We start from the raw sequence: 7,310 nt of genomic DNA, 5'->3' as shown, positions 1-7,310 counted from the left end.
GCAAAATTGTGGTGTAAATTTTCTATATTAACAGATTTTTTTTTCCATTTATTCATAATTGATCACTGTTTCATGGTTGAGTACGACCTTCAAAACATTCATTCAATTTCTACCACTTATCCTCACGAGGGTCACGGGGGTGCTGGAGCCTATTCCAGCTGTCTTTGGGCGAGAGGCGGGGTACACCCGGGACTGGTCACCAGCCAATCACAGGGCACATATAGACAAACAACCATTCACACTCACATTCATACCTATGGACAATTTGGAGTCACCAATTAACCTAGCATGTTTTTGGAATGTGGGAGGAAATCGGAGTACCCGGAGAAAACCCACGCATGCACGGGGAGAACATGCAAACTCCACACAGAGATGGGCGAGCGTGGAATTGAACTCTGGTCTCCTAGCTGTGAGGCCTACGCCTTCAAAACATATGTATATATAAAAAATTGTGGACATTTTGGATGTAATTTCAATCATGAAAATGACCAAATAAATAAATACAAATACTGTATCAGGCATTTGGAAGATGTTATACTGTATGTGGTGTAAAATCAGTGACGTGTGCAACTTTAATGGCAAGTGACATGTGCGCGGTTTCCTGATTTCGGAGTCGCCACAGTGAATAATTTGATCCGCATACCGATTATTTTCTATTATTATGTATACTGGGTATACTATATACTATATATATACACTATATATACTATATACTATACTGGGTAATACAAGTGTAAAAGTGACTATAGGGGTGTTATTTCATGTGTAGAGGGCTCTAATTTAGAAGGTCTTAAACAGGTTTTCTACACTCTAACTACAAAAATATTCCAATAATGAATAAGGAATCCTTCTTTGCAGTAATTCACTTATCACTTGGACTTGTACGTCCTTTCCTCTTGTCTTTCTTTCTTTCTTTCCATCTTTATTAATTTCACTTTTAATTTACACTTCATTGTTACACATGTCTGAAAAGGAGCAGGAAGAAGCAATTTAAATTTTAGCTTATTAAATCCTACCCTTTCTCCACGCCAGAGCAGTTACCAATTCAGCGAGTGATTTTTCCACACATATAATCACAGAATCTTACATAAAATGAATCAAACAAAAAAAGAAGAGTGGGAACATCTGACACCCCATGAAAAACCCCAGGACATTGCCGTAGCACACCGCCAACCCACCTGGCGCCGACCCCCTCTGAGTGTACCCATCGAGTGCCCAGCAGTCCCTGCACACCCCGTTGCCCTCCAATAAGAAGCCAATATGGCCCTGGGTGGGCCTTTACATTGTCAGTAAAGTGGACATGCAATCTCTTGTATTCGCGGTCAAACCCGCCTCTAATTGGGACCCCAAAAACAAACATGCATGTTTTTGCTACATTCTTAAATTAACAAGAGTGGAGAACAACAATCAAGTGCTCTCGACACCTAAATGAGTGAAAAATATGCAAACACACTTAAGCCTTCACATAAGACCAAAACCATCAAACATCAGAGGCTCCTCTGCATCGTGTTGTTTGTTTCCCTCTCCACACTAAAGAGCACCAGGCTCCAAATCCCTGTAGGCTAAGAGAAGAGATGTGAAGACTGCTCTGAAGGGGACCCACTCAGGCAGCAGGAAGACCCCCCCTCACCCCCACCAGGAGAGTGCTAACCCTTTCAACGCTACAATCATTGGGAGAATTTCAGCATCTGACACATTTTAAAGTGCATGCTGAGGTAGATGAAACTGCTGGTTGATGGCCACTCATGATACTACAAATCGTGGAGTTAATAAAAAAACACCAGGTCGCCCCCAGACACAGACCGAGCACTAATTAGAGACTTTGGTCGTTATTTGCTTTTGTAGACGATGCACTCAATGACTGAATATGAATAGATGAATTGCCGCCTTTATATGGTGCTGTGTAAAAGGCACAGGTGGGTACTATGTAAAAGAGCCGTCAATGTAGGCTTGTGTGACTCATTTTTGGCATGGACCAAATAGAAAGGTGTGAACGTCGGCATCCTGTTTTCTGCAGCGAGGCCTCATTAAGTACTCAGATGGCGTCGAGTGGTGTTATTACCCAGCAGGTTGAGGTGTCCTGTTTTGGCTCATGACCACCCCCATCCAACCATGTTACAGCTCCTCTCGCTGTGAACTCATCTGTGGGATCGTCAATTAAACTGAATGGGCGATTACGCTGACATTTAGAGTATGAATCATTGTTGCATCCGCAATTATACGTGATGAGAGGATGAATGCTACACAGACATAGGATAAGTGTCGTCTTTGCACTTAAAATAACTAAATCAAATGTACTAAATAAAAATATCCCTTGTGGTGACTGTGTCAAACAATAAGAAAAAAACAAGAAATCCATCTCTCATATTGACAGAACAGATGTCGCTACTGGTCACGCTGGTCCAACAGTGCAGATGGCACTAACGGGGATTACATATCATCCAAATCGAATACAATCTGATTCGTCATGCTGGTTGACTTCCAAGTTGTATCAAAAACAATTTTTCCTATTGGAAAAAGAGGAAAGTGAATTAATTTTTGCCAGGATTATAAAATCTTCATTAACTGTGTGAAGTTAACTACTGTTAAATAAAAGTTAAATTAAGTAAAATCACTCACACTTTAAAGACACGTAATCTTGGGGCTCTTGTGTTGGTATGGCTGTTATTAATAAAGCCTTGTCATATTTAATGAACTCTAATGAGCGGCCTGAATGTATCCTACATCACGGGAAATGCCAATTATGGTTCTATGGTTATCATCACACTTTTACAATCGCGAGTATTCTTTTGTAGTATCCATTCATCCATCCATTTTCTATGCCACATTACGGGTATGTTTGAGCCTACCCCAGCTGACTGGGCTACACCCAGGACAGGTCACCAGCCAATCCCAGTGTACTCCTTCTGTAGTGGCATCACAAAAATCTAAAGGAAAAGCAAAATGCTCATTTATCTCAAATCTCACAAAATTTGCTGCCGTCACACATGACAATAGTCTGAACTTGTCTGACTCCATTCATTCATTTTCTACCGCTTATCCTCATGAGGGTCGCGGGCGTGCTGGAGCCTATCCTAGTTGTCTTCGGGCAAGAGGGAGGGTACACCCTGGACTGGTCGCCAGCCAATCACAGGGCACATATATCATATAGCATGCATGCAAACTCCACACAGAGATGCCCGAGGGGGGAATCAAACCTGATTCTCATAGCGGTGTGGCCTGCGCGCTAACCACTCGTCCGCCATGCAGCCCAACTTGTCCGACTTTTGAGGCATAATTTAAATTCCAAATGGTACCACCATTTGGGAATTTGTGCATTTTCAGTGATTGCCTGATGCATGAGGGGGCAAAGTTTGCACGGGTAAATTAGCCATTAAAATATAATTTATGCTGACTTTGCAATGCTTTGATGGCATTATTCACCACAAGCGTTGTTTGGGACTTGTAAGCATTAATTCATTTAGGACGCTCCATGTATTTATGTAAACTCACTCTTCAACTCTTCAACTGATGCACACAAAAGAATGGAAATTTGTCAAAAACTACTTCAACTTCTAAGGAAATACACCATGTGGTTAGCACTGTTATTAAACCTGCAAAGTTACACCCCCGTTATTCAGATTGACACGAAATATCTCACACAGCTGTGCTCAGCTAAATGCCCATGATACATTCACGGTATTGCGCCAAATTACACATCAACATCTTTAGGGGACTGTCCAACATGTGTTAAAGTGTGCTCCAATTAAAGTCATTTATACAGACAGTAATGTTAATTGTGATCATGCAAATAAACATTGAAAAAAATAATAATCAATTATTCTTTTTTTTTATTTTAGTTGGTGAAGAGAAAATAGAAACCATCGGAAGAACTCCATCTCCAGGGGAGACTCGTAAAGCGGAGGAAAGTGTTTTGCCTCCTTATTAGGTGTGAAAACAGGACAGCTGGGAAGGAGTTTATGTGAGATAAGATGAACGAGAGCTGTGGGTCCTGCCTGCGTGGTTAGTTTATATATGCCGGGTTTTATGCGTATCACTGTGTCCAATTTTTTTTCACCTTTCCACACAGGCACTTTCAGCATGCATCGAGAGATACCTGGGGGAAATTTATTTCCTGCAGACAAAAATACACCGATTCGTTGGCTGTGCATGACTGGAAGCTTCCACTTGTGCCATACAGACCACTCAGGTGGTCCACTCTCTTGTGATGAGGAGAATAGCATCTTTTTTAGCTGCCACGGCGACCATGCATCACCTCGTTTAGTGGTCTATAATATGGGCGGACCAGCTGTGTGGTACGAATATGAAGTCATAAAAATAGGCCCGTTGTCACCAGGAAGTCAGGCGGCAACGCTTTGCACAATGAAGGCAAATATTTACATATAGGATTAGAAAGAAACAGCATGTGACTATATGAGACGCTGTGTGTACAAGCTCCTATATGCGGGACTCGTGTGAATAATTCATCGCAAATATGTACATCACATTAATTATGGAAACATCTATTACAGCTGTGATGCATGGCCTGCTTAAGAATTCCTGGATACATCAAGAATTACTGTGCTTATCATTCCAATTATACGCTGCATCTTCATTTTGTAGTCTTAACCCTTAAGATTTCCAAGTAACATTTTGTGCACAAAAGACTTTTTGACTGTGTTGAATGGTTATAGGGGATATTTGGCAGAGGATATTCATTCTTAAACATTTTAGTGTCATCACCGTTGCTTATCAAATGGCAAAGTTGTCACGATTGGGCTTCACCCCCTCGTGACAGCTCTTTTAGTTTCCTTCTTTGCATCTGTTCCGGTTTCCATGCCCTTATTTTTGTAACTACTTCCTTTCTTGTTCCCTTCAGTTTTCTGTCTGTTATCCTGCTGCTGCCATTACTTCATTAAACTCAGCGTTTTACCTGCATTTGGTCCTGCTTTCTGCATCCTGGGGTCGCACCGCAAAGCTCTCTAGCCCAATGGTGACAAAAGTGACACAAAAGGTTTCAATGAAAATGACATTTTTGCTCACATATTTATCTTTTACATTGGTTTACATAAACCAATGCAATCCTTTGTCTTACATTACATTTATTACATTACATTTATTTTAGCTCTTGTTTATATATATTACTATATTGACAGTTACTATGGTACCCATTATGTCATTGTATGGTCATATCACCTCGTACTTCGGTACGTGACAAAAAATAAAAATAAAAATAAAAATAAAAATAAAAATAAAAATAAAAATAAAAATAAAAATAAAAATAACTTAGATTATATTAGGAAAGCAGGAAGTGAACAAATGTAACAGTTACTGATTGTAGAAGTACCAGATGGAGGGGTAGGATTTAATAAGCTTTGCTTCTTCCTACTCCTTTCGGACATGTGGAACTGTGAACTGATTATGGGATGCATTCAATTGTAATCTGATGCATGTTCAAATGAAATAAAACCATTACCATTACCATTACTTTAATTAATTGTGGGAAAAAACAGGTTCTCCCGGTCACGATACCCATAAGGGGGTGGAAGCCAGTACACCCATCTTGCAATCGAAGTGAGTGGGCTGCACAAGCCTTGTACGATGCCCACACACATACGTACGTCCCTGGTGAGTGAAACATACGACAACATGAGTCGCATGCCGCACTCATGATCTAAAAGCCACCAATATTCAACAGAGGGTGAGCGGCACACATGTGGGTGCCACGCATCACTTGCTCCATAAGTACGATACACTTGCAACCCCTCCACGTGTGGTGATGTGGTATGTTCAGTGAGATGCACAAGCATCCATTACTTGATCGCTGGAACAACACTTATCCACAATAATCCCTAATAAATCCAAATACGAATACGAGCTACTGTTGTGGCCTAACCCCCGACGTCACTTCCTGTCCATCCTTCACTCAACTCTTCTAAGTACTGGAACAGTCTTATTTACGTATGTCTGAAATGGCTTATTTACTCTTATGCCTACTGTGTTGAGTAATACAAGTGTAAAGGTCACTCTTGAGAGACTATATATGTACATGTCTTGAGGGCTTTAAGAAGGTGAAAAAAACCATGTAGAAGGTCATAAACATGTTTTCTTTGGTCTAACTATGGAAATATTTGATTTACAAATAAGGAATCCTACTTTGCAGGAATTCACAGTTGCATATGGGACCAATTAAGTGTAATAAATGAGGGACTATGTAGTCTTACATACGTTTTTGGGAAGCGGACATGTTTGTCATAAGGACAAATATATGACGATATTCAAAGGCCATCTTAAATAGAATTTTAACAAAATGGGATGCATGCCATTCATGAAAACATAATGATGATGGATCTACAAGTGTTTGTGCACCTTCACACACTTTATATATTGCATCTAAAATGCTAAATTAGTGCCCATACAGTGACTCTCCTCCCGCTGATTATTAATATCTCCAAAGTGATCCTTACAATATTCACCAGCTTATAGGTGCATCTTTGTCTTGGAGGGAGAAAATGACCTCGGTGATGGAAAGACCGTCACACAAGAGCTGCAGCTGTGACGGTGTGAGATATGAAAGAGAAATGAGGCGCCCCCGTTACGCAGATTGTGGGAGGTCCTCGTGGGAAACACTGTTCATCACAAATTCAGAATGATGCAGTGGAGGAAAATGGCCTCACAGAGAAAGCACATCGGGAAAATTTGATGAAAAAAAAAGCCTTGACAAGCTTTGAATGTGACATTGATCATGTTTAGCGCTTTAACGGGACCCAAGAGTGGAATTATTAACCAGGATGTGATTGCTTCTTGTGGGATGGATCGCTGCGGTTAGCAATCCGGTCGCGTGCAGGAGTCAAAATGATCAAAGGCATGTAATCAAACCGGAAGCTTAAGAGTCACTTTTATCGTCATAATTACATTCAAAATTGAGTTGGAATTGGGCAACCTTGGGGGAATTTCATCAAAAGTCCACTTACACCAAAGTATTAGCAATGGAGGATACCAAATTCTCCCGTGCTACATTCTGGTTCAAATTTTACTTTTTTTTTTTTTTTTAAATATATTTAAAAAGTATGCTGTTTCGTGGTTGAATACGGCCTATTATTAGTGAAAAAATGCATGTTTAAGCAAATTATATGTTAACTCATTTGCTACCAAAGTTGACTGTGCATGTCAGAGCACAAACACCAAGCTTGAAGTCAAAAGAACTGGCTGTAGACCTGCGAGACAGGATTGTCTTGAGGCACAAATCTGGGGAAGGATACAGAAACATTTCTGCTGCTTTGAAGGTCCCGATGAGCACAGTGGCCTCCATTATTCGTAAATGGAAGACG

This window comes from Doryrhamphus excisus, linkage group LG5 (assembly GCF_037039965.1).
Source record: "Doryrhamphus excisus strain RoL-2023G ecotype Guam linkage group LG5, RoL_Dexc_Guam_v1.1, whole genome shotgun sequence".
Lineage (NCBI taxonomy): Eukaryota > Metazoa > Chordata > Actinopteri > Syngnathiformes > Syngnathidae > Doryrhamphus > Doryrhamphus excisus.
The sequence above is the reverse complement of the archived record's forward strand: the minus strand, read 5'-3'. Positions refer to the sequence as shown.